Source organism: Ambystoma mexicanum, chromosome 6q, assembly GCF_040938575.1.
Source record: "Ambystoma mexicanum isolate Mex_15411 chromosome 6q, UKY_AmexF1_1, whole genome shotgun sequence".
NCBI classification, from domain to species: domain Eukaryota; kingdom Metazoa; phylum Chordata; class Amphibia; order Caudata; family Ambystomatidae; genus Ambystoma; species Ambystoma mexicanum.
In genome coordinates, this window is record NC_090937.1 from 1,425,871,032 (window position 1) to 1,425,897,725 (window position 26,694).

The window sequence follows — 26,694 nt, forward strand, 5'->3', positions numbered from 1 at the left end:
TCACGCGTCTAGGACCCTCAGATTGTATTTTTTCCGACATGAGGTAGCATGGGGAGTAGCGCGAGTACAGATAATCCAAGCAGATAGACAGAAAGATAAGACTACAAGCATCCATGCGCCTTCTCTCAGAGGGGAGGAAGGGTGGGTCGCATGTGAATCTAAGCAGATACAAGCATCAGAAATATGATTGCGGTGAGTAATGTATCCCTTCTGAGGCTTGTGGAATCTGCTTAGATCACATGCTGTGCATAGATTAGCGATCAGTGTTAGAAGAAGGCGGTGGGATGTGAGAAGGGTCATGAGCAAATAAATGTCTTAGAACCGCTTTTCCCACTTGAGTATCTGTCTTGGAATGGGTGTCAATGCAGTAGTGCTGAGTAAAAGTGTGAATAGAGCTCCAAGTAGCTGCTTTGCAAATGGTGTCAAGGGGTACATTTGCAATGAAAGCCAGAGTGGCCCCAATGCCTCTTGTAGAGTGGGCTCTTGGCGTGAAAGGCAGAGTTTTTTCAGAAAGGGAGTAACACAGCTGGATACAGTTAACAATCCGTTTAGAGATGGCACCTTTAGAGACGCACCTTTAGAGACGCGATCTCCCTCTCTGCCTGTAGCTACGGAGACAAACAGTTGGTCTGTTTTTCTTAGCGGTCTGGTTTTGTTTACATAGTATAGGACCGCCCTACACACATCTAGGGTGTGTAGTTTTACCTCAGCCGAGCTTTGTGGATCTTAGAAGAAAGCCAGAAGCTCAATGGACTGGTTCACGTGGAATTTAGAAATAAACTTAGATGAGAACCTAGGGTGTGTACGTAAAACCAGTTTATCTCAATGAACTGTAAATAAAGGATCCTGCACTGACAGAGCCTGAATTTCACTGACCCTTCTTATAGATGTAATTGCTACTAAGAAGGCCGTCTTATAAGTCAGGTGTTTGAGACTGCTTTTATGCATGGGCTCGATTTGGGGCCCCATGAGTTTAGATAGCACCACGTTAAGGTCCCATTCTGGTGGCGAGTTTGAAATTGGAGGGTGAAGTCTCTTTACTCCTTCCATGAAGGCTTTAACCACTGGTACTTTCCACCACAACACCTTGCTATGGGAGGTGGTGTATGCTGACAGAGCTGTCAGATGTACCTTCAGCGAGTTAAAAACCCATGATGAGCCAGTCGTCCAGGTAAGGGTACACTGGGATTGCCTCCCTGCGTAAATGTGCCGCCGCCACCGGCACTACCCTGGTGAATACACTTGGAGCCGAGGCTATCCCCAAGGGCAGTACCTTGAACTGGTAGTGCTGACTGTCCTCCTTGAAGCAAAAGTACTCTGTGCGCTGGGAGCATGGAAATATGAAAATAGGCATCTTTCATGTCCAATGTTGCCATGTAATCCCCCCTTTTTAGGAGGGGGTATTACCTCTTGGAGAGAAGTCGTGCGAAATTTTTGGGGCTTGACATACTTGGTGTCCCGCGACAAGTTCTATCGCGTCCTTTGCTAGAAGATTGACGATCTCTTTGAGGAGGATCTTCTGGTGGTTCAATGAATGTATTCTTTGTCGTGGAGGGTAGTTTCGGGGACGCTCTAACAGTTCAATGCAGTATCCTGCGGACACTGGACAGCACCCATTTGTCTGATGTGATCCCTTCCCAAGCTTGGGTGAAGTTGGAAATGTGTCCCCCTACTGGGGATGCGTGAGAAGGGACCCTGAACGGAGCATCACTGTTTAGGTGGAGGCGTGCCACCGCCTCTACTGGGGCTTCCTCTACCCTTACCACGTCCTCTCTTATTACCCCTGCCATAACCCTGGGTAGACTGCTGGTTGTTGTTCCATGGTGTACCCTGCCCCTGGGAATAGTTTGATCCTCTGGGAATTTTGTCCGTGTGGGCGACGAAAATTGCCATTCCCTCTTTGAATCGGGGGTTGTTGGTTAATTGGCCCAGGGATTTGAGTGTCTCGTACTCACCCTTGGCATTTTTCAGCGCGTCCTCCACTGCCTTTCCAAACAATAGATCCGGCTCAACCGGTTTATCTATTAACGATGCTTGGGTCTCGGGTTTGAACCCAGATTGCCATAACCAAGCATGTCTTTTGAGAACAATGCTTTCTGCTATCAATCTGCCAGCGTTATTCGCGGAATCAAAGGTTCTTTTAAGATGCAACCGGACACGGCTCTTCCCTCCGACGCAATTGGCTCTTTAAGGGTTCTGTGCGGAGTCTATGAGTGCCGCGACTTCTTCCCACTGGTGGCAGTTGTAACTCGCCAGTAGGGTGGTGGAGTTGGCAATCCTTGCCTGGTAGGCGGAAGTGGAGCCTACCTTCCTACCCAAGCCATAAATCTTCTTGCTCTCCTTGTCAGGAGGCGCTTCGGACGATGACAGGGGTGTTCCCGCCCTCTTTCGGGTGTTCGTAAATACCAGGGAGTCCGGTTTCAGATGCCCTCTTATGTACAGCGGGTCTGATTGGGCTACCCTGAAAAGTTTTTCGATCCTGGGGTTTACTGCCCTGGTGAGGTTGGGATTTACAAGTGAAGGGTATATCCTCCTTTGTATTGATTTAAGGATAGAGATGACCTGGGCAACAGGTCTCCTTTCTCCTACCAACTCCTCAGCAAAGTCCCTCTCTTCTTGTGCTCCCTGGGTGTCACTGTGGAAGTGTTCTGCCGCTCGCGACAAAACCGCATTCAAGAGGTTGGTTGTCGACAGGGGAGTCGGTAACCGGGGGATCTTTGTCTACTGGGGAATCTAACCTGTAGGTTCCTGGGTCGCCCTCTTCCTCCTCTTGGTCCTCTTCATCCCCATAGTAGCCAGTTCCAGTCTGGTCCTCCAACATGCCCAAATCATGATACTCACTAAAAGGTGGATCTTCATGATATTGAATCTAGGGCTGTACACAGAAAGGGTCCGAAGATCGTGTTGGTGCTTCAACCCGGGACTTCTTACTTGGGGGTATTGGGTCTCTAGAGCCTGAGGGTGATGCCCCGTCGGGGGTATATGAGAGGAAGTGCTCAGGATTCTTCGCATAGAAGTCTGACAATGATGACATCCTTGACATAACTGTCTATGTCGTCACTAGACCATTCTCTTGAGATGGGAATGACTCTCTCCTGGGAGAGTTTCCCTGTTTTATCCTGACTGGACCTATTGGTTTGTGCAGGGGTCTTTAGGATGACAGAAGACAGACTTGTCTGTTTGTTTTTGTGAAGTAGTAGACTGTGATCGGTCTGACTGCTTCTGAGGTGTGGAAGAAGGCAGAGAATGCTTCCTTTGTTTTTTTACCCCCTCCCCGTGGGTGGAAGAGTGTTTTCCCTGTTTTTTGGCCCCTTTGGAGCTTTTTGACGTCTGGCGTCGAGGTTCGGGGGTAGTGGCTCTATCTCTCGAGTGTGGAGGTTGGGACTCGGGAACAGCCGTTACGCCGTCTGCTGATGGCGACTCCTGGAGTGCGGCCTGGGGATAGAGGTCGGCTTCGTCTTCCGACGATCGAACCTCCGTTACCTTAGTGAGCGAAGCACTCTTGGCAACAGTGGAAGGCTGCCTGGAGTCATGTGGCGATCTAGATTGAGAACGCCCAGACGACACCGATCGGTGGACCGTTCTCGGTGTGCCTCTTTCCGAGAACTCGACGTGTGCGTCGAGTCTCGGTGGGACTTCGTGTGTTTGGTGGAAGTGCTGTGGGTAGCGCTTGTGTCGCCGGGGGTTTTCCCCATAGCGCCCTGCCGGACGACCTTCCGAGGTCGGGGACTTGCGCTTGGCTGCCTCTTGACGCCACATTGCCCTCGCCGTCCGAAAGCACAGCGTCGCTGCCATCGCTGAAGCGCCCTCCGCTGCCATGCCCTCTTGACGCCTGGCGTGGTGGGCCCAACGCTTGATCGAACGGTCCTTTAGTGTTTTCGTTCTAAACCTACTACACGCTCTGCAGTTCGCCTCGGGGTAGTCTCTCGGCAAGCAGAGGTTGCACGTGGCGTGTCTGTCAACCCAAGGGTACTTGCGGTTGCAATTGGGGCAAAATTGGAAAGGGGTACCCTCCATACGCACCCTGTGGCAGCGGGCAAATGAGTAGGAATATATAAGAATGTACCTATATATTTCATAGTGCAGAGTATGTACCACCCCCCACTCTCCCTACTTGCAGGGCCGAGGCCAGAGGACTTCCAAGGCCCGGGCCGAGGCCAGAGGCCTTCCAAGGCCCAAGTCCGTCGAGCAGCTCTCGACAGTCGATTCCTTCTCCAGGCCGGCATTCAAAATATAACAATATTTAAATTGTTATTGTTAAACGTGGACTAAAACAATCTGGAGGCTTATTGGATCGGGGCATATGTGGCCAAGTGCAAGATGTATGCAGCACTTGGTCGGAGAGACATTAAATAGCAGAAGAGGAGGATAAAAGGGATAAAGGCATACTGCGCCGTATAGAATGGTTGATTTGCTCCGTTTCCATTGTGGAAGGTGTTGCAGTCCCATGATTGAATGAACCAAAACACCAAAAAATGAAGATTTAATAAGACTAAAATTGGGAATGCATACAATACAGCGATAACACCCTTGTGCAGGACAGACGAGACTGGTAATGTTTTGAGGTAGGCCCGAGGAAAGCAAGGGACTCGGTGGGCTCTGTCGGCCCCAGATGTCAGCTTCTCACTGTTTGCACCCCAACATTTTCATCTAGGATGCTAATGTGTTTTTCTAAGGTGATTTGCTGTTACAATTTCTGTGCATGCCCAATTTCCGTTAAAAAAATTCAAACTAAAATGGCTGCCCCCCAAATAGTTAAGGGAGTAAGTCCCTCTACATTCGCCATGTCAGATGATTATTAGCCTGTGCCACACTAAGATGGAACTGTGAATATTAACCTGCGTCACATCTAGACAGGATTGTGAAAATTACCTTGAGCCACACCTAGAGAGGATTATGATGATTAACCTGTGCCACACTAAGATAGAACTGTGAATACTAGCCTGCGTAGCATCCGGAGAGGATTGAGAATGTTGCCTTGAGAGAGGACAGTGATTATTAGCCTGTGCCACACTAAGACAGAAAATATGAGTTACTCACCATAGTGACTAACGTACTCTTAGCCCCCCTTTCCTCCATACTGCATGGGCGCCCCTTCCAAGGGACGGGAACCAACCTTTTTCACCAGAAAAACCACCTTCCCCTTTAAATTTAGAGGTGCACGGGGGTGCGGTCCTGAGACAGCACCCCCGTGCTCCTCTAAATTTAAAGGGGAAGATGGGTTTTCTGGTGAAAAAGGCTACCTAAGCTACCCTGAGCACACCCACCGGCGCCACTCCTCAGTCCCCATTGACGTGTCAACAATATTTACTATTGCCTAATGACACCAGTATTATTAGGGGGGAGGATGGAGAGACGTATGGAGGAAAGGGGACTAAGGACACTACAGTGAGTAACTCAATTACTCGCACGTCCCATCCCCTTTCCTCCATACTGCATGCGTGATTACAACCAAATGCAGCCCCAGGGTAGAGAGGAGACACTCCTTAACCAAATAAGTTCCTTAGAACCGCCTGTCCGAAGGCAGCGTCTGATTCAGAGCCAGCTTCCAAACAGTAGTGCTTACAGAAAGCCGAAGGGGTGGTGCAGGTAGCCCGCCCTACTTATGACTTGAAACCGAGGCTGCTGCTGGAATGCGATAGCCGTGACCTTGGCTCTGACCACGTGATCCTGCATGTTGGCTGGCAGTGGCTTGTGCTGCCCCTCATAGGCCTCTTTGATGGACGCAACCATCCATCATAGAATAGATGTCTTGGATGCCCGATAACTGGGTCTGGAGCCCCCAAAAGGTGACAAAAAGCGCATCCAACTTGCAAATTTCAGAGCGCATCTGACATCCAGACAATGCAAGACTCTGAGCCTCGTGCTTGGGGTCAGCGAAGAATGTAGGTAAGACTATTTCCTCGTTTAGGTGAAAGGTGGAGGGTACCTTAGGTAGGAACGCCGGGCGAGTCCGCAGGAGCACCATATCCCTGTGGAAAGTTGTGTAAGGGTCTGAGGCCACCAGAGCCTGGATCTCGCCAACTCTGCAAGCGGAGTTAAGTCCCACCAGCAAAACAGTCTTGATGGTGAACAGCCTGATGTCCGCGGATGCCATTGGCTCAAATGGTTTGTGCACCAAGGCGCCCAACACTACGTTGAGGTCCCACACAGGGTGTGGCCTCTTGATGGGCGGGTAAAGACTGGACAATCAGGCAAGATATTTCTCCTCCTCTGAATTTCTCTAGGCCACTATGGTTGCCAGGTAGATGTGCCATGTGTCCACCTCAACGCCCGAGTTCGTAAGGTGCGCCGAGAAGGAGAGCATGTCATCCAACGTGCACGTCAGGGCGGCGAGTCGTTCTCCTTAGAGACTGCCCAGTGACAGAACCTGCTCCATTTGTTTTTATATCGGCTCCTGGTAGACTTGCTCCTGGCACACTGAATGATCTCCAGGTTAGCCCGTGATAGGTTCAGGTGCTTGAGGGTGATCTGCTGAGGAACAACGCTGCAAGGTATAACTTCTGATGTGTGGGGTGGAGAACTCTGTCCCCCTGCTGGGACAGGAGAGGTGCCGGACCTAGCAGAAGGTGAATGGGTTGCCTGTCCATGAGGCTGAGTAGTTTCGGAGAACCACGGTCTCGCTGGCCACCAAGGGGCTATCAAGATGATGTTGAGGTGACAAGCTTCCTTCATCTGGGAGGAAAGGCATGTGCTGTCATGCCTTCCCATTGAATCTGCAATGTGTCTCCCAGGGAGCCGGGGCCTTGCCCCTGCCAGGACGTGAACTAATGGCACTTCCTGTTCCTCCAGGAGGCAAATGGATCCACATGAGGATGGCCACATGTGTTGAAGACCCCCTGCAGCACCTGGTTGTTCAATTAGCATTCATATTTGTCCGCTCCCAGCATGCTGAGCCTGTATGCTTCCAAGTTGGCTTCCCTCGGGAGATGGACGTCCGTGAGGTAGATGTTTTCCAGGGCCCATTGCCACATGCTGAACTCTAGGCTGCACAGAGGAGGCGACCCGGTACCCCCCTGCTTGTTGACATAGTACATGCTGGTGGAGTTGTCGGTCTAGTTAAGGACGGTCTTGCCCCAAAGAACCTGTTTTTGGAGGCAGAAGAGAAGGTAGGAGATCTTGACGGAGTGGCTGGGGGCTGCTGGGGCCGGAGCGCACTCTGTCTAGGTGGCAGGTAGGTAGCAGGGGAAACATGCCCTGCGCTGCTGATGGATACACTGTAGGCCACATACCTGGTTACACCAGTCCCACCTTGAAACTCGTTCACCCGCCTACTCTGTTCCTAGGAGTGGCATCAGACGAGCTGCCATGCTGTCTGGCGTGGCGGCCATTTCGTCGAGCCGCGTGCCAAAGTTGTGGTGCCTGGCTCTCTTGGCACGGCCTCCTCCAGGACTCTTGGTTGTGGAGCATGAGGCCTACCCTGCGCCTCAGGTCTGGGCCTGGAAGTCGCGTTGCCGTCAGCATTGTCGCCGGTAGTGTTGCGTGCAGGCGCCCCCTCGGACATTGAGCCAGTATTAGGGCGTTGCCCCTCGGGTGTACACCCAGTAAAAGAACCTTGTGGTCCCTAAGCACTGATTCCGGAAGGATCCGATGACCCCTCAGCCGTGAGCCCGGTAGATGAACTAAACTTGGTGCATGTTCTGTTATTAGAACCCTAGCGGTTCCTCCCGCTTGGGCGTTTCCTTGGGAAGGAGTTGCCCTTAAGGGGTGCGATGGAAAAAAGCGGCCCAACCATGGGCCTCGATCTCTGCTTGACAAAGTTTTTCAAGTCCTCTGGAAGCGATCTTTCAAAGAGCTCTCTCCACCCAGTTAGCCTGTTCATCAGTGCACGTTGAGTCCGTGCGTCGCACACGGTACAACCTTGCCAGCTGTGGTCAGGGCCGAGGATGCGAAGGCAAACAAAGAGCGTGGGGGTCAGACGTAGGGAAGAGCCCCTCACAGGCTGGACACCTGCTGAAGTCGACATGCCGGGGAGGAGTGTGATGCCGGAGGACCGAGTCCCTGTATGATAAAGAAGACAAAAAGATAGAAGAATTCGGGGAAGAGCGGGTGACATGGCTGAAGCCAAACCCAGGAGCTCTGGTGAAATCGGACCTTTTCCATCGATGCAGAAAAGGGGACTGAGGAGTGGCACCGGTGGGCTAGGTCAGGGTAGCGCATGCTCCCAGGGCAGCACCCCTGCGCGCCTCTAAATTTAAATTGGAAGAAGGTTTTTCAGATGAAAAAGGTTCCGTCTCCCGTCCCTTGGAAGGGACGCCCATGCAGTATGGAGGAAAGGGGACGCGATGCATGAGTACTGTGAAAATTAACCTGAGCCACACTAAGCTAGAACTGTGAATATTAGCCTATGCCACACTAAGATAGAACTGCTAATATTACCCTGTATCGCATCCAGAAAAGAGTGCAAATATTATCTTGAGACACACCTAGAGAGGACTGTGATTATTAGCCCATGCCACAGATAGAACTGTGAATATTAGCCTACACCACATCCAGAGAGGATTGTGAATATTACCTCGAGTCACACAGAGAAAGGACTCACAAAATGAGTGTGCGTCTCTTCAGACAACGAAGCTAATAACCAACCCTACTAAAACCTCACCACTCTGCATACACTTCTCAAACTAACTAAAAACAACCATACCTATAAAACCACAGCAAACCGCATGCGCTTCGCTACACTGCAACAAACAAACCACACACAGCCTACACAACAGCACACGACGGACACCGACCGGATACCACACCAAAAAGCTTAACGAACAGTGTTAACTGAACTGAAGCTGCCAACAGCACATCATAGCTCCCTTGTTCTTTCTCCAAACTTTATCCTACTAACGTACCCCAACCGACCCCCTTTTTTCAGATCTGCCAGAGCGCCAGGAGACCACTCCAGTGCCGATAGTGTGCGGTATAAGTATCCTTTAACATTAACAAGAGGAACTGGTTCTATCGCCTGCATCTCCTAGAGCGAAACGACCTCCCGTAAAAATGCAAGGGAACCCGATCTGACGAAGAGGAGGAGAGGATAGTAGAAGCAAAGGAGGAGGAAGACTGAAGCCCGAGGAGATTACAGATAGGATGGACAGGTTGATGGAAAGACGCTTCCAGGTTTCCTGGACCAGAAATGGGCCCACACAGGCAAGCTGCGCCCCTCCCCCCCCCTCTGCCATCACTGCTTTTTAGTGTCCGAGACGGGGGAAGAGGAGGGGGAGCGGAAAAACCTGTGCAACATCCTCTGCTGCTTCCTCCTGTTGTCGTTGAGTGACCTGTCAGGCCTCTGTGTACCGCAGTCCTGGAACCGTCTCCAAGTTGGAGAAGGCGCAGAGCATGAACTCGGTCTTGCTCTGGGATTGAGGGAAGGATTTCTGACCTGGTTTTGTCAGGATGGCCAAGGACTTTGCGGTTGTCTTCTATGTGAACACATCGTTGGTCGACGAATCAAAAAGATCCTCGCCCTTAAAGGGCAGATCCAGGATCCGCTCCTGCACGTCAGATGAAAATCTAGTGGCGTGCATCCACGCCGTCGTCCTCATCTCGATCACAAAGCACAGCCCTCTGCTGGCTGTGGGAGACCAAAGACTTTGAGGTCCTGTGCAATGGCCCGGCCATCTGCCAGTCCAGCCTTAAAGGACGCTTGCTTGTCCAAAGGGAGGTCGGGAAGATATTCCCAGAGTTGCGGCTACAGCTTCTGGTTAGCCACAGCCAAGAGGGCGGCCGCACTGGCTTGACGCAGATGCAGTGCCGAGATGGCGTAGCAGCGCCGACTCAAGGACTTTGTCCTCCTTGGAGAGGCAATAGGTGATGGCTCCCGTGGAGGAAGACAATGGTTTAGAATATGAGGCCGCAGCCACCACAGAGGAATGGGGCTGCAGGTTGGAGACGAGGAAGATTGGCTCCCCGTCCGTCAGCCTAAACCTGCTGTCCAACTTCTTGTTCATCTGGGAGTTGGCTGTGGGCTTCTTTCAGACCTTTTGCGCCACCTGAAGACAATACTACTGGAGGGGGATGCCAGATCGGATGGTGGTGTGTTTACCCAAGATCTCTGCTAGCACTCCTGACTCCTGGGGGGGGGCTTCTTCAGGAAAAGGGACCCCCCTTCATTCCCCTTCCCAATAACTCCGCCAGGCCCTGAATGCGGCCATGAAAGGCCTTAACGGATTCCGAGGATTCATCGTCCTGGCTGTTGTCACCCTGCACCCATTTTCCCAAACCGAGGGGAATCCAGGCCCTGGGACACAGGTGCCGGTGGGGTTCCCCCGGGTCTTGAGCTGCATACCGGTCCAACGGCTGTTGAGGGGGAGGTGTTGGTGGTACAGGAGGTGTGGAAGGGTCATTATGACCTGTAGGGCATGAACCGGTGGAGGGACCCGCACCGGGAGTGCACCACCTGCGGGATGACCTTCACAATGTCCTTCAGGAGCCCCTTCATCTGAGGGGGAACGCATGAGGAAGAGCTCGAAGAAGCAGTCCTCACAAGCCACCGGGTCCCTCAGGGCCCGGCCCTCCGAGGCACTGGGTCACCGCTTCTGGTCAAAGCGTGGAGGCGCCTGGTGCGTGTAGCCGTATGGCTGTGATGGGTAGATGGATCTCTGAGGGGACCAAAAGCCTGTAGGGTAGAATCTGCTGCAAAGCCCACTTGATGGGCGAAAGCACTGGCGGGTGCTGAGCTGGATCCCGGCTCTGCCATTTTGTAGTCATGCGCCAAGACCGGGGCAGGACGGTGCGGAGGCCCTGAGCCAAGAGAGGCTTCAGACGCGAGAGGATATAGCTTGGGTCTTGTACCCGAAGCATAGTCGTCGACCTCAGATCACTCTGGTAGATGCTGTCGGCCGGTAGTCTTAAGACCCTTATTCACGACTTTGGAGTGAGCGCCGGTAGTCTGGACGCTTGCTGGATCTAGCCGAAGGCAGACCCCTGGAGGTGGCACTCGATCTGGGGTAGAAGAGGACCAACGTGATCACCTATCTGAGGCGAGCCTGTTAGAGCCCCTGAGCCAGAAGCCAGGACGGCCTCAGATATGTCCCTGGGCCCCCAGCACCTTGGCTTGGGAGCCAGTAGACTTGGTAACCTGAATAAGAGGAACCCTGATCCGTGGGAACCCAGGGGAAGGAGTCGCTGCGCTGTGGAGTTATGCTGAACAGAGGGCCTACCTTGTCTTGACGAGAGGTCCTGGAGATGAAGTGCTTAAGGTGGGGCAGGAGCAGAAGTGTGTTAGATCTCCCTCTACTGCAACCACAGATTCTTCAATGCCTTGTGACTGAGAACACTGCAAACTGAACATGCGTCCCAGCAGTGGTCGGGCCCCAAACCCTCAAGACAAGAGTGCATGGAGGTCTGAGGCCGGGAATGATCAGTCGCATGAGGCACATCTCGTGAATCTTCCCATGGCCGACATGCGCCGGGGTGGCTTGGCACCCAAGGTAAAGTTAAATAAGATTGAAAAAGAAAACGGGGAGGAAGCGGAAAGCTAAAGGTACGACACTGTCAGTGCGAAAAAAGGAACTGCGAAGAGGCACCCGGGGAGTAAGGAGAGGGGAAGGGGGGTGATATTGGGGGGACCTCGGCAGGGCGTTCACATGCCCAAGGCTGCGCCCCCACAGGCTATACTAAATTTAAACGGAGAATCTCAATTTTTCGCTGCCAAGGGTTCCAGTACCGTCCCCATGTTGGTGGACACCCACAAGGATGGAGGAAAGGAGACAGGATGTAGGAGTACTTTAATTACTCATACAACCCGTCCCCTTCCTCCATCCTTGTGGGTGATTCCACCGAACAAGACCATAGGGTGGAGCTGTGACAAAAAGATTCTCCAGAACTGGCTGACCAAACTGCATCATGCCTGGATCTGGCATCCTGGGAATAGTGCTTACAGAAGGCAGACAGAGAGGCCCAAGTAGCCGCCTTGCTGATTACATCCCAAGAAGCAGGCCTCTGAAACGCGAGATGCCCGTGGCCTTAGCCCTAACTGTATGGGCATGAATCCACTCATGAACAGTTTTGCCCATGGGAGTATATGCCTGTAAAATGGCCTGGACCAACCAACGGGCGATATAAGCTTTGGAACCTAGGGTGCCAGGAGACGTGCCCTTGCAAGTAATGAACAATGCCTCAGACTTTCTCAAGGATGATAGGGAGAATGGAACTTTAGGACTCTCTTGAGGTCCAAGGAATGTAGAGCCCTTTCTGCCTCCGACTGTGGTTTTGGCAAGAACACCAGCAGGCAGATCTCCTAATTCAAATGGAACGGAGAGACCACCTTGGCCAAAAAATGTGGACGAGTACACCAGAAAACCTTGTCATCACGCCTAAAGCTTGCTGACCCTGCGCGCAGAGGTGAGCGCCACCAGGCCATCGGCTCAAAGGGCTTGCGTTGCAAGGCTGCCAAAAACACATTGTGGTTCCAGACCGGATGCAGCCTATGCACCAGAGGAAAAAGCCTGTACAATCACTTGTTGTGGGCCATAACTACCGGGTTGGCTGCTGCAAAAACATGGTCTGGGGAATTCTTGTAGGCTCCAATGGCCACCAAATAGGTGTAGCAGGTATCCACCTGAACGAGACAGATGCGCAGAGAACACTAGCACGTCGTCCAGGGAGCAGGTGATTGGGCCCAGCCCGCTGTCGCAAGCTCAGTGGCAAAATCTAGTCTGTTTGCTCTTATACTGTGAACGAGTAGACTGCCTCCAGGCCTACTGTATGATGTCCCAGTTGTCATGAGCAGGCTGCAGTCTCAACTAGACAGGAACCAGGCTGTTGGGGCCAGCATGGCAGGGTCAGATTGCTCTGCTGCCCTACCCTGCTGCATCAGGAAGCCCCTGCTGGGGATCGGAAGATGGAGAGGCCCCTTGGGAGCTCACCTGCAGCAGATCCAAGGACCAAGTCCTCGAAGGCCAGTGGGGGGGAATCAGTATAAGGCTGCAGCCTACCAATGCATGGAAATTGCAGATGGTCTGGAGCAAGGGGGGTGGAGAGATGGAGGAACGTTGATCATTTCGGATTGAGCACCCCGCTCCTGGTTCCATGATGCCGCAAAGTGCAGCTGAATCCTCCTCATCCTTAGTCTTGTGTGTGGGACGGCTAATAGTACCGCTGCCAAGAGACCCAGGAGATGCTGGTACTACCAGGCCGAGGTCACTTCTCTGCTGAGGAAGTGTGTGGTGCCCTTCCTGATGTCTGATCTTGTCCTCCGACGGAAAATCCTTCTTGGAGCATGTGTCCCAGGTGAGGCCTAAGAATGTCAGATTTCGCGTGGGTTGCAGCTGCAACTTCTTGAGATTGAGCGAAAAGCCCAGATCGTGCAGTGTGTTCATAAGAGCATGGGAGGAGTGGGCCCAGCCTCCTCCAGGACTCTTGCGTGTGGATCGCGAGGCCTACCCTGCTCCTCTGGCCTAGACCGGGAAGGTGCGACACCCTCGGCCCGGGTGCCAGGAGAGCTGCGTTTAGGCGCCCCCTCTGACGTATTGCCGGTACAAGGGCGTAGCCCCTCGGGTGAAGACCCGGTTCAAGAACCTTTCGGTCCCTCGACACTGTCACCAGGGGGATCCGAGCATCTCTCGGCCTGGAGGCCGGTAGGTGGAGAAGCCTCCGTGCACATGCCGGTACAAGCACCTGAGCACTCCCTCCAGCGTGGGCGAGTCCTTGGAAAGGAGTGTCCCTTGCGGGGTGCGATGGAGAATAGAGGCCCTACCTTGGGCCCGGATCGATGTTCGACGAAGTCCTTGAGGTCCTCTGGAGAAGACTTCAGGAAGAGCTCCCTACACCTGGCTCGTCTGTTCTTCAGAGACCTCGATGACAGGGCGTCGCACTCTGTACAAGCATGCCAACCATGGTCTGGGCCAAGGCAACGTAGAGAGAGGGCATGGGGATCTGAAGTTGGGAAGAGCCCGTCGCAGGATGGACTCCTGCTGAACCCTGTGGAAGTCACCATGCACCTGGGAGGAGCGTGACGCCGAAGGAATGAGTACCTGTATGATAAAAGACAAAAGAGACAGAAGGCGACGTGCGTGGAATTACATGGCCGAAGCCAAACGCAGGAGCGCTGGCGAATTCGGCCCATTCCCGTCGACGCGGAAAAGGGGACTGAGGTGTGGCGCCGGAGGGCAGGGTCAGGGCAGCGCATGCTCCCAGGGACACATCCCGGTGCGCCTCTTAATTTAAAGGGGAAGGTGGCTTTTTCTGGTGAAAAAGGTTCCGTCTCCCGTCCCTTGGAAGGGACGCCCATGCAGTATGGAGGAAAGGGGACGGGACCTAAGAGTAAAGACAGGTCCAGGACTACCCTCAGGCCAGCCTGGTTGTTCGTGGGTACCACAAAAATCGTGGCGTATAAGCCAGAGCTCCAGTCTGACTGAGGAACCGGTTCCGCCGTCTGCATATCTAAAAGAGAAAGTGTCCCAAGTTCTTTTACGTAAATCCTATCTAAGAGAAGGAGAGGATTGTAGAGGAAAAGGAAGAGTAAGACTGAAGCCCGTGGAGACTATAGAAAAGATCCCAGGACTCTTGAAATAATGCTTCCAGCTCTCCTGGAAGAGAGCCAGACAGCCCCCTTCCCTGACCGTGACGTCACTGCTTCTTGGCGACTAAGATGAAAGCAGAGGAGGGGGGAGCAGAAACAAACTGTGCAAAGTCCTCTGTGGCTTCCTGATGTGGTCAATGGGCGACTGGTCAGGCCTCTGTGTACCGCAGTCCTGGGTAAAAGCACAAGGTTTGAAATCTGTCCTGCCCTAAGACTGATGAAAGGACTTCTGCCCTGGATTAGTCAAGACAGCCAAGGATTTGGCGGTTTGTGTAGAGGTCTTGTCAACTTGCCATTGGTGGACGAATGAAAAAGGTCTGAGCCATCGAAGGGAGGATCTAGATCTGCTATCGCATATCTGGGATGCATCCACGCCGTCCTTCTGATCTCGACCCCAAAACACAGCCCCCGGTTGGCTGTGTTGATGTGGGAGACCGAAGACTCCATAAGGTCCTGCGCAATCGCCTGGGTGTCTGCGAGGCCAGTCTTGAATGGTGACATAGCACCATTTACCAAAAGACTCGAGGACCTTGTCCTCCTTGGAAAGACAACTGGAGGTGGCTTCCGTAGAGGAAGCCGACGAAGACTATGGTTTAGAATACAGCAAGGCTGCAGCCACCTCTGAAGAGAGGCTGAGGGGGGGAGGCCATGAGGACCGGTTCCCCGTCCGCCAGCCCGAACCCGTTGTCTAGTTTCTCGTTCATCTTGGCGTTGGCCCTGGGCTTAGCCAAGACCTTTTTTGCCACTTGCCAGACATCCTTCTGGAGCAGAATGCCTTAACTGACTGTGGTGCGCTTGCCCAAAACCTCTGCTAGCACTCCTAACTCTTGGGGGGCCTCTCTGGTTGGGGGACCATGAGCTTGGTGAAGATCCTTGGGGCAGAGGTCAATCCGAACGGCAGGACCCGAAACTGAAAGTGCGAGTCGCCAACCGCGAACCTCAGGTACTTCTTGTGCTTTGGATGTATCGGCACATCAGGCACCAGTTGTATGGCGCCTTTCTCCAGCAGGGATTGAATTTCCTGCGCAAGGAGCGGATCCGGACTCTTCAAAGAGAGATTCCCCGGTGAATTGTCTTGAGGTCTCTGCCGGAAAGGAAGACAGTAGCCGTGGGTTATGATCTCCAGAACCCACACATCTGAAGTAATGGCGCGCCACTCTGCAAGATGCTGCGCCATCCTTCCCCCAACCGGCGAACCATGGGACATGGCCTCATTACTGAGCTGAAGCGGCTGCGGCTTTGCCTGAGGGAAAAGAGGCAACAGCCCGAGCGGCCTTGGCACCTCGAGTACCTTGTTTTCCACCTCTGGAAATCCTACGGTGGCCCCTTTGACTGACAGCTCCTATCGCTTTACCTAAGGATGAGTAATAACTAAAGGAACCTCCCCTCCATTGCTGTCCCCTAGGACGAAAAGGCGGAGGTTGTCGTACTGCAGCGCACAACGACTTCGCTGCAGCTTTTGAGGTCTGCAACCTCTCAAGGCTCTCGTCAGCCTTGCTGCCAAAAAGATGTTCCCCGTCAAAGGGCATGTTGAGGAGCTGGGCCTGTACATCAGGAGCAAACTCCGACTTCCGCAACCACGTAAACCTGCGTATCACGGTGCTTGCCGCCATGGACCGGCTGACGCAATCTGCCATGTCCAAACCCGACTGAACGGCCTCACACATTGCATTCTTGCCATCCTGAACCATGGCAAGGAAACCATCCCGTTCGTCCCCTTCGGGAATATGTTCAGCCGCTAAGGAAACACAGTTCCACAGAGTGCCTGAAACGTGACAAGGCACATAGGGAGTTGGCCGCCTGAGGCGCCATACCCCCTGAAGAAAACACTTTCTTCGCCCAGCCGTCAAAACGCTTGTCATCCCTATCAGGAGGGATGGTAGGATACGACGCCTGCTTTGCCGGGCCGTAGCCGCCTGCACCACCAAACTCTCCGGAGTGGGGTGCTGGGACAAGTAGGAGGGGTCGCTACTGGCTGGGTGGTATTTTCGCAGCAAAGACTTGCCCACTGCCGGGAGACTCTACGGAGCAGTCCAAGCCGCCGCCACCCTCCTCTGTAAGGCCACATGAAACGGCAGTACCGGGTCAGTTGGTGGACCAAGGTCGAGGATATCCGTAAGGTTATCCTGAAGAAACTCCCCTGGGGGAGCAGACCATCCCAAGTACTCCGTGACCCTAGAAATAAGGCGCTGATACGAGGAGTCGGCATGAGTGCCAGGCTCAGGCCTACAAAACTCTACCTCCAGAGAGGTGTCCAGCCCACTAGCATCGTGCAGGGACTGCCTCAGGTCCTCAAATTGGCTACAGGCCGAGAGAATCTCATCAGGCACCGTATTAGGAACCATGCCATAATCAGTGCCCTCATCCACCTCTGAAATAAACTCAAGATGGCGGTAAAAAGGCACAGAATGTGAACCAAAGCCATGCTTGACCTTGGCCAGAGCCTTTATAGGGGGTTCCACCGAGCCTCGGGGTACCTCCGTCGACACAGCCTCGAAAGGCGTCGAGGGCATCGAGTGAATCGGCGTCGAAAGCATCAATGGCGTCGACACAGGCCTCTAAAGCCGGAGCCCCGAGCGTGTCCTTCGACAGCCTGGGCGCGAATGACTTCTTCGGAAGCGGGGCCTCGAAAGAGTCCGTCGACGACCTCAGCGCCACTGGCGTCGATGTCTTCCTCGAAGACATCACAGGTTCACACGGTCTCGAGCGCGTCGAGGACCGGGACCTGGACCAGGCATGACGAGAACGATTCCCCATGTCTGAGCGGGACCTCTCCCGCGAATCATGCCGACCACCCGAGCCTGAAGGCGTGTGAGCGGTGTCTCTCGACCGATCACGACCGACCCCTCTCGGAGGCGCGGACGTACCGGTGCCCTGCGATTCGAGAATCGCTAACATTTTCTTCCCGAAGGAAGCCCATTCCTCCGGCGTCGCCTGTTTAGTAGGGTAAGCGAACCGCCGACGGGCAGAGTCCTAGGAAGAGGACAGGGAAGGCGACCGATGATGGCTCTTCCGGGAGTGCCTCGAAGAGGCAGAGGAGTGGCGGGAAAGACTCCGGGACCGAGACCCACTGGACTTCCGACGACGACGCAAAGAGTCGCCTCTCGAATCGTCCGTCGAAAGCCCCGCAGACCTAGACTTCTGTGGCTTAGACACTTTACCTACCGATAACAACTTCTTGCGCTCCCGCAAGGCTTTAGACTTGAGCGACTGGAAGTCGACACAGTCATCCGTGTCATGGGCCTCCCCGAGGCACCAGAGATAGGCGTCGTGCGAGTCCGTAACCGACATCTTGGACCCACAGTCCCCGCACTTCTTAAATCCCGGATGCGGGGTAGAAGACGAGGTAGACATCTTCACGAAGAAGAAACTTCACAAACAAACAGGTTCGAAGAACCGAGAAACAACAGAAACTCCAAAGAGTTGAGGCGTGCTGAGATTCCCGGAGCGAACACGTTCGCGGAGAAAACAGAACTGAGGCTACGGGCGTCGTGCCTCCTACTTATAACATCCAGTGACGTCGGCCGTCGGAGGAGGTCCTCGAGGGCGGCGTATCAACGTCATCGATGCAGAAAGATTTTCCGAAGCAGCACAACTGTGGTGATTACAGTCATAGATATGGAATACGTCGGAGGACCCAATCCCCTCGAAAAGAAGCATTAGAAAGGCTTACTTAGCACATAAGGTAATTTGATATTGAACCTCGAGGGTGAGTACAGTTAAAAGCATGCTCTCATGGGAAGGAGCATTCTGCTCAAAAAGCAAGGTGCCAATTCTGACATTGAAAAATAATATTAAATAGAACCAAATAGTGAATATACATTTCTAGCAGTGTTTTTCTCGAAAAGGGTTTGTAACTAGAACTTGGCACAATGCATGGAGCAGATTGTTAGGGAGAATTCTCTGTTTAGGCTGAATTTCCTAACCTAGTGAGTCCCCCAGCAGCTTTGCTGGATTTTTGGGGTTTATTTTTTTCTCCTGCCAAGAGTGAGACTCTTTTACCCTCACTCTTGGACATGATTTGAGTGTGTTTCTTTGAATCTAGATGTGTTTAATGGGCTATGGGGTCTTTTACTCCACAGGGCTTCATGTGTTTTTGTGATGTGTGTTACACCGCACCCTCAGTGCAGTAACACAGGGGTGTCATAGTGACCCCCCAGTATAGACTCCATCCCCTGGGACTGACTTCTGTCTCCCAGGGCATGTAAAGTCACCATTGACTTTAATAGTCTTAAATTCTGAACAGAACCAGTACAAACCATCATATTGTGGACGTACTGGCTGGCGCAATTCAATTGCCCCGGGGTCTGTTAGTCGAGGGGGCTCGTCTCCGTCCCCCCTGATCGGGTTTTGGCTGGTGGCAGTGGATACAACTTTTTATATTCAACCGCAAATATTTTCCTATGGGATTTCCCATTGTTTTAGGCTACTATCTTTATTTAATTATTTACGGTAGCCTCAAACATACCGCCGGTTTATTTAATTAATATTAATTCTCCGGTTGGTATTTTTTGCCAAAAATTGATTCTAAAATGGTTTGTGTTCTCTTCTGTGACTCCAACCCAAGTCGAGCCCTTTGTTCCACTTTTTGGCAGGCTTCTCCACAGAAGCCCTCCAAAGTGGTGCCACTCTGTCTGGGTTACTTAGGAGGGGTGGAGGGGAATTTAGGCACCCTGGACTGAGTTGCCTAGGCAACTCAAGTCGCACTCCATCCTAATTGGCCCAAGTGGTGAGCCGGCCGGCTCACCACTTAGCATGTTTGAGTGACAGCTAGGCTGAGTGAATGGGGGTTTTCTGCATAAAAGCAGGGCTTTGGGGACTGGAACTTCAGAAGTCGCCACAGGACCTAAGAATCCGACGAGGGAGAAGCTGAGGCGACCTGCCACGACGCCACCACCGGTGGAGCCCTGCTTGACCGTCTCACCACTTTTCCCAACGACAGAGGAGATCTCCCGCCGGAGAGTCTTCTTCCTTTGACTGGTGGGGATAACCAGTTTCACAGTCTTTTCACCTTCCCGACGTACCTCGTGGCCGCCTTGCCTGTGCCAAGCACCCCTGCAACCGGGATACCACGTTTTACCACGACCGCGAACAAAGGTACCACCTTTAACCGGAAAACTCTGCGGCTGGTTTCTTCCCTGGTAGTGCAACGACCTTCATCTTTCCTACAAGTCGAGATCTTCTCTTCCCCTGGACGACGACGCGACTTGCACCCACTGCCAGGAACAACTGCCACCGCTGGAGGATCCTTCCCACTTAAGGTACCGTGCCCCGCCTGGCTTCCCTTGCTACCGACTGTACGGGGTAGATTTAGCCCCCGGCTTTCGAACCTGGGTTAGCCTGGGACACCCTGGCTAAACCTTCCTAAGCCTCTCTAAACTCTTTTTGAACACTCTGCAAGACTTTCTAAGCCTAGTGTAACTGTGTGATCTTGGGCGCATTTGTGCTCTGCTCGCTCTAAGAGTGGGCCCAGCCTTTGGACTTTGGCTCACCAGTGACTTTTGCTCTTCTGCCTTGCTAACAGTGTTCCTGAATCTTAAGAGTGGTGTACCTTTCCATATTCTGTCTTTTTCCCTCCCTTTCTCACAAACGTATTGGAGTGCCATCTAGTTAAGCGCTCACCTCTGTATGAAAATAAGTGGGGTTTTACTGTGACTTATCTGATAAGGAAAAAGGGGTGTATATATATTACAATAGTAACTGTGTTTAGAATATTTTACAACAAGAGTGCTGGAGTGTTTCAAACAGTGTGTTTTAAAATAAATAATTATATACTTTGATACCAACGCTCTGGTCAGTGTTTGCTTGTATTGGTGTGTCTGAGTGCCTATTGTATATACTTTGCATACTGCCTAACTCTTCTTGAGGGAAGTCTGACTGCTCAGCCACAGCTACCAGGTAAATCTGGGTGGTACAGACTGCTACCAAGTGGGTTTACTGCTAACACCTGTAGTCATAAATCTTTTGCAGTGTTCCCTAAGGGAACTGCACAGGTTTCTGCCCAACACAGATAATGTAACCAGAACAAGCCAATCACAGGGGAAGAGAGAAAGGTTTGCTGTTAAGGAACCTTGGCAATGAACACAGTCTCCATTTGAGTCTCCGGGCAAATCTGCTGGCTACAAATGATTTCCCAAAGCTAATTCTTGCAGGTCAGCCGTTTTCACCACCCACTATTCTATTGTGCTCATGTGCTGGTAATCTTCCAAGTGTGCCAAGGCTGAGAAAGCCACCACTGACCATTCATTACCAACATGTTTCCCTACAAAGTGTTACATTGTCCAATAATATAGTGTGCAGATTACATGCTTTTATCTGTTGCAGGGTAGAAGGTGGTTTCAGGTACAATTAGTAGATGGCACCTGATCAATAACCAAACTAACCCCTATATGATGTTTATGTAGTCGAATCCCTTAACTAACCCCTACACACCTTTGGATTTTGCAATGTTACAGGACACATGATATCAGAGCCCCTTAAAAGAGGTTACCAAGATTGTAATTGTTGAGAAATTAAGAATTGCTAATGCTCGTGCCGTCCCTGTTCGTTATGGGTTTTGTTAAATAAAACAATAGCTTGTCACGTTTTTGGTCTCTTCCATTTTTTATCAATTGGGATTTCCCCTGGCATGCCCTCTGCTTATCCACAATGGTTCCCTATTACAGCAGTACACACTTCAGTATGTCTACCAACCGGCAATTCAAGATACAATCTAACTGTATGCTGCCTACATTTACTTTTAATAGTTTAAAAAAGTAATTTCGGATGCATAAGGGAATAGTTTCTTACCTGTAACTCCATTTCTCCAGCATTGGTATCTTTCATGGATTCACATGCTTAGAATATTCCCCGTCGTCAGACTGGGACCCCTCGGTACACATATATAGCCTTTTCCAATAGGAAAACTTCCGACACTTCAGTGTCCTATCTACGTCCTTTTAGGACCCGCCTATGCATGCTCCGTAGGCCGTCCCCGTATAAGAGGCCCGCCCCCGCGGTTCCCCTTCAGATTTCGGCCCCTCCAAAGTAGGAAGGGTTAAATTTATCAATCAAATACATTACATTCCGGGGAGGTTGGCAGGCGCATGTGAATCAATGAAAGATACCAATGCTGGAGAAATGGAGTTACAGGTAAGAAACTATTCCCTTCTCCAGCATTGGATCTTCATGGATTCACATGCTTAGAATAGATTGGATAGCAGTAACACTTGAGACGGCGGTGAGAATGTAATGTAATATACCCTCAACATACTACACAATGCACATGTACAGTAGGAATAAGTTACCTCATATAACCTTACCCACATAAAATAAACTGTCATTAAAAAGGTAGACAACAGATTCTCCACAGCGTGGAGCTTACCTTACTGAAACAGATGGCGCAGGACAGCTCTTCCCATCTGCACCTCGTCCGCATGCTGCCTGGCAAGGCAGTAGTGGCGGGTAAACGTGTGGGGTACTGACCATGCCGCAGCTTGGCATATGTCCGTCAACGGAATTTCTGCCCATAAAGCTGTTGAGGAGGACATCGATCTTGTAGAATAGGCTCTAGGATGTCCTTGCAGTGGCCTTCCGGCCTTAGAGTGACAAAACGCAATCGTCGATGAGACCCATCGAGCCAATCCTTGTTTAGAGATTGCTTTTCCTCTTGTCGACGGACCATATGCAATGAACAGTTATCTAGTAGACCTGAATTCCTGTGTACGATGTAGGTAAAATTTCAGAGCCCTCTTAACGTCCAGGGTATGAAGAGCTTTTTCTGCTGCCGATGATGGTGTGGCGAAGAAAGTAGGGAGAACAATGGACGAGTGTTTGTGATACACTGTCGGAACTTTTGGGACGAACATAGGATTAGTTGCCAGGACTACTTTGTCCTTAAAGAATCTTAGGTATGCGGGTCTACGACCAGCGCTTGCAGTTCCGAGATTCTTCTAGCTGATGTGATAGCAATCAAGAATGCCAACTTCCACGAAATGAATTTTATGTCGGACGTGGCCATAGGCTCAAAAGGCGGTTTCATTAAGCCTGCCAACACTGTGTTGAGACTCCAAGTCGGGGGGAAACGTTTTTTCCGGGGGAAAAGCTCGAAATAAACCCCTCATGAAGTGTTTTACAAGTCTGTCGCTAAATAGAGGAGACGAGTGCCTTTTCCTTGTGAACCTCGAGATGGCCGCCAGGTGCACCTTTATCGATGTGAAGGATAATCCCCTCTCTGCCAAGAGGAGCAGGTAAGGTAGAACTTGCTCCGGCGTCACCGACAAGGGTTGTTGGCCCTGTTGTCCCCTACACCATTCACAGAACCTCCGCCACTTATAGGAGTAGGATTTGTTTGTAGAAGGGGCTCTAGCCGCCTGCAGAATTTTTTGACAATCCTCTGAAACATCTAAAGCACCGAACTCCGAAAAGTCAGGAGCCAGGCTGTAAGGTTGAGACTGTCCGGGTCGTGATGCCACACCGTGCCTTTGTCCCGGGATAGTAGGTTCGGGACTTTCGGAAACCCTATGGGATGTTCCAGCGACAGGTGAAGCAGGTCGGAGAACCACGGTTGCCTTGGCCAGTATGGTGTCACTAGAATTACCCGGCAATTGTATCTGCGTATCCACTATATTGTCCTCCGTATGAGGGGGAACGGGGGAAAAGCATAGAGGAACATGTCCGTCCATGGGAAGGAGAATGCCTCCCCCCTGGAGCCCTCATGAGGTCATCTGCTTGCGAATTGCTCGCATTTCTTGTTGTCTTTGGTCGCGAAGGCGTCCAGAGGGGGGTGACCCCATTTCTCGAACCCTTTCATCAGGTGAACTGTGTCCATTTCCCACTTGTGTATCTGGGCCATGCTTCTGCTGAGGGAGTCTGCTTGGGAGTTCCTCACTCCTGGAAGGTGATGAGCCACGATGGAAATTTCGTGCTTTAATGCCCAATGCCATGTTTTCTGGGCTTCTATGGAAAGAGTTCTTGATCGCGTCCCTCCTTGTTTCATCAGATAAAACATGGCCGTTGTATTGTCGGTCAGTATTCGTACTCGTGAGCCCTTGATGTGTGGTAGGAATGCCTTCAAGGCCCATCGTACTGCTCTGAGCTCTAACACGTTTATGTGTAGGAGTGACTCCGTTGGAGACCAGCGACCTTGCGTTTGGAGAGCACCCATGTGAGCTCCCCATCCGATTAGGGACGCATCCGTGACTATGGTTCGCTGAAACTCCGGCTCCTGTAGGGGTAGGCCATTGTTCAGATTGTGGAAACTCTGCCACCACTGAAGGGTCCGAAGCAGCTTGTCGTCGTTGATGGTTATCTTGTCTGACCACGATCCTTGAGCCTGCGTCCATCGGTCAGCGAGGAATTCCTGGACTGGCCTCATGAATAGGCGACAGTTTTCCACCAGATGGATGCAGGATGCCATGGCCCCTAGGACCGAAACGTATTTTCTCACTGAGATCTTGGTGTTTCGCCGTAGTCGGCATGCTTGTTGATTGAGTCTTGAGGTTCTGTCGAGAGAAGGTTTCACTAGCCCTAACTGGGTCTCGAACTGTGCCCCCAGGAATACCAGCGATCTCGATGGCTGCAGAGAGGATTTTTCGAAGTTTATGGCGAATCCCAGCTGTTGTAAAAGCTGCATGGTGGCTTGTAAACTTGTGTTGGTCGACGCTGGGGAGGATCCCCTTTCCAGCCAGTCGTCGAGGTATGGGTATACATGGTGGCCTTGCTTCCTTAGCCAGACCGCTACTGGAGCCAGGCATTTCGTGAACGTTCTGGGGGAGGTTTTGAGCCCAAAAGGAAGAACCGTGAATTTGTAGTGAGTCCGCCCTATTACAAATCTTAGGAATTTCCTGTGTTTCCGACACATTGGAATATGGAAATACGCGTCCTGTAAATCCAGGGACGCTAGAAAATCCCCCTCTTGAACGGCGCGGATCACTTCCTGCAGAGTGAGCATCTTGAATTTTAGGCTCTTTAAAGACTTGCTGAGATCGCGCAAGTCTAAAATGGGACGCCATTTGCCGTTCGGCTTTATTACGACGAAATATCTTGAGTAGACTCCTTGACCTCTCTGTGATGTTGGAACTAATTCTATCACGCCCTTTGCTAACATGAGTGTTACCTCTTGTTGCAGTATCTTCAGATGGGAATGAGCTGTGAACGCAGGTGGAATTTGCGGAGGGCTGTGTTTGAATTGTAGAGAGTGTCCGTTTCTTATAGTATCCAGCACCCATTGATCCGTTGTTATTCGCTCCCATTCGTCGACATATGCTGAAACTCTTCCCCCCCAGAACGGTGTGTTGTATGTCACTGCTGATCTTTATTTTGCTTGCCTCTCGACGACGACGGATATGATGATCTTTTCCTGGAAGTCTGGAAGTTCCGGCGACGGTTTGCCGTTTGGGAGGCACGTCTGTTTCCCTGGGAGGGGTAAGCTGATCTGCCAAAGGATCTGTCTCCAGATGCAGAGAATCTTGAATTACCTGAAGCCCCTCTAAAGGGACGAGAAGACTTGTAGTTTCTGCCACTCTGGAGGGCACCCAATGAACGTGCCGTGTCCGAGTCCTCTTTCATTCCCTTTAGGGCTCTGTCCACCTTCTCACCGAAAAGAAGGTCTCCCTCAAAGGGCATATCTAAAACTTTGTATTGTACTTCTGGCCTGAAGTAGGTACACTTAAGCCATGACTGTCGACGTAATACGACCCCATTATTGACTTGCTTGAAGCCTGACTCAGCGAGGTCCACCGTGATGTTTATTGCGTGATTTGAGGCTTCCACACCTTCTCGGACGAGTAACATCGCTGCCTTCCTATGCTCTTCCAGAAGATGATCAAGCAACGGAGCTAGCCTGTGCCACATCTCCCTATCGTATCTGGCAACAATTGCCAGAGAGTTTGCGGCCTTTACTGTGGTCGCTCCCACGGATAGCACTTTTTTGCCAAAGGCATCTTGGCGTCTCGCTTCGTTCTCAGGAGGAGTCGTGCACTTGTGCTGGGCCTTCGCCTTCCTCGCCGCTGCCGCCGACACCACCGAGTCTGGCGTTGGTTGGGAGGATAAACACTTGGGGGTAGACTCTGGAGCCTTAAACTTTTTTTCCAGGCGTCCTTTCACTGCCGACTCTGAAAACGGGTGACGCATGGTCTGCAACCCCTCCTTCTATACATGGTCTAGTATTGGTATCGAGAACACAGACCTCCTTCTCTTACCCATGTGGTCAAACAAAAAACAGTCCTTTTTCTGTTCTTCCTGGGACAAACCAAATTCTTTGCATGCCTTCTCCATCATAGAATGGAATGACGCAATGTCGTCCGGAGGGGACGGGTAAGCTGGGCTTCTAGGGGTTTCCAACTCCACCTCTGACTCCCAGGTTGGATCCCTGGAGGAGGATGATGAGATATCCGACATGGCTCCCCTGTCAGACTCCGAATCTGGCAGCTCACCTTCCTCTTGTGCCAGTGCTGAGATTGGCGTGCGTAGGTGCGTCGGTTGACGGGTCGGGCCCGGCTCGTCGACGGGTGACTGTGGCAGGTTTGCCTGAGGTAGTCTCTGGTCCAACGACTGTAACAACGACTGAAGCGTGGACAGAATTTCCAACGACAAAAAAGATTGAGGATTGAGAAGATGGGCAGATACCGGTGTAACGGATCCCCTCGTCGACGACTTGTCAGCCACTCGTAGCCCTAGGTCTGCTGGGCCAGCTATTCTCTCATTCTCATCCTCCGAGGACAGCAACACAGCCTGTTCTTGTAGTAAAGTATCCGGGGGGATCGGATCAAAAACTTCAGGCCTCCTGTAGAACCCCCGTCAACGAGGCCATCGTCGACGTCGTTGTCGGTGGGACGGTGGATGCCACCTGCATAAGTGGCAGGGTGGAGGCCGATGACTGGGCCGCCGTCGACGACGGTGACTTAGCAGGTGGTTTTGGCGGTCCCGCCTTTTCCACACTTGGCTTGCTTTTACTCGACTCTCGACTCGTGGTCGATCTATGATGATCGCCCGAGGAGGATTTCCTTTCCTTTTCATGCTTTTTTGATGAAGATGATTTCTTTGATGAGGAGTCTCTAGTTGAGTGACTTCCAGACGACTCTTTTTCCGTCGGTCGAGATTTCTTCGCCGGTGGTCCCGACGAGGTAGCGCGGCGTGATGTTTTCGCCGATTGTGTGGAGCCTACCTCCGAAGGGGGGTATGCCCCCGCTCCATCATTC

General features: G+C 51.9%; 1 protein-coding gene across 4 annotated transcripts in view; it reads right to left on the reverse strand.

Moving 5' to 3' along the window:
• Positions 1 to 26,694, reverse strand: part of NSD2 (nuclear receptor binding SET domain protein 2) — a 1,742,450-nt gene that overhangs the window by 525,488 nt on the left and 1,190,268 nt on the right. The gene's annotated exons all lie outside the window — the stretch shown is intronic.